This window comes from Canis aureus, chromosome 21, assembly GCF_053574225.1.
Source record: "Canis aureus isolate CA01 chromosome 21, VMU_Caureus_v.1.0, whole genome shotgun sequence".
Classification (NCBI taxonomy): Eukaryota; Metazoa; Chordata; class Mammalia; order Carnivora; family Canidae; genus Canis; species Canis aureus.
Window position 1 is genome coordinate 48,275,181 of NC_135631.1, and position 1,721 is coordinate 48,276,901.

The window sequence follows — 1,721 nt, forward strand, 5'->3', positions numbered from 1 at the left end:
TCAGATGTTTAGTGCACGCGTTCGTCTCAGAGTTGCCATGCTCCAGACATGGCAAGACCATCACTGTAATACGGGTGGTTTTTGTCCTCATTAAGCCTTTTCTTTATCTCCATAACCAGCTCATTAATCTCGTCCCTCCTCACCAGCACGTGCCTTGATGACCTGACTTTTTGGATTGTGGTGGAAAAGAAGGAACTAGAGTATGTGAAGTGCCCAGAGTCCAATCCTGTGGACGACAGAGCTCAGCGACCCAGCCAGTGTGGCCTGGACAGGCTCACTCTCTTTTCTTTTCCTCCACCTGGTTCACGTCTGTCCAGAACTCTTGCTGGGTACTGGGACCAGGAAAAACTCAGATGTACCACGATGCACAGATGGAAGCCAAGCAAAGCCAACAGGAAATACTGGGTGGTTTGAACTCTGAATTGTCTGGGAAACATTTTACTTCCCAAGCACCCCTTCCTGGTCTTCCTTTGTCTCTATTCCCTCTCAGAGCCTGCAAGTCCCTTCCTGGGGTTCTGGGGGTCCACCTGCATCCTCCTGCCCAAGTTGGATTTTGCCATTGGCATGCAGGTAGGCTATCAAGGGAGCACGATCTTCACGTCTTGGGTTCTGAGAATAATTCTTGTGGTTTCCGATCAGGGCTACCTGCCCTCCAGCCACCTCCCTCCCCACCCTCACACTTCCTCTTCCAGGAATCCTCTTGCTTCCCCTTTGTTCTCTCCGGTCTCTGCTCCTAGGCTCCACTAACAGGCCCTGGGCTGCTGAGTTTCTGCAACTGACTTCCCTCACCTCCCTTAGAGGGTGCATTGCTCTGGTCCTGCATATCAGTGCTGTATGTCTGTCCACCCCACTCCTCACCGGCCATCCTTCCCACAGCCCATCCCAGAGTCACACATCCACCAGACCTCACAAAGGCAAAATCTGGTTCAGCCCCACCTGACATCCGGCACTCAACGTCCTGACAGCGCCAGCCTGGCCCGCTCTGAAGTCACCATCTCCTTTCTCCACCATGTGCAAAATAGTGAGATGCTAAATGTATGCTATTTAAGCAGAAGTGTTTGGCAGTTTCTGCTCAGTGGTTTGTGGGTTTTGTGACCCATTACGGAGGAAAACGTCATCATGTGATGTCCTTGACGTTCAAGGGTCGAGCTACTTCCCACCTCTCACTTTATACACTATCCGAAGGATGTGCCATTCCAGAGATGTGGATTCTCATATTTCTGAGAATTGCAACCACGCATCATCAAGTTTCAGTTTCTAAGTAGATGTAATCGGTGGCAGGAACGTTAAATTTTAAGTACCTTTCAATTAAACATCAAATGCCAGGCTAAAAGTTCTTTAAAAGAAACATAGTGGGGAAGAAGTGGAAGCTCCATGATACACCTAGTATCGTATTTTCTCTGATTTATAGCTGACCAAGCGTACCCGTCACAGCTACATGAGCTATTTGGAGCCTCTCGTAATTGCCACAATGGCTACTGCCGGTCAGCAGCATGTTGCTAATAAGGAGGTATAAATCCAAAATCCAACAGCTAACTGCTCCTCAGAGCTTTACCCGGGTGATGGTAGGTAACTTAATAAAAATGCTCTGGGCCTCACTTCCTCTTCTACAAAATGGGAATGATGCTACTTTTTGGTGAATGCATAATACTGGGATATCCACAAATTAGTCAACACACTATATACAGAATTGGTAATAACAGTACAGGTAGATTGAATTA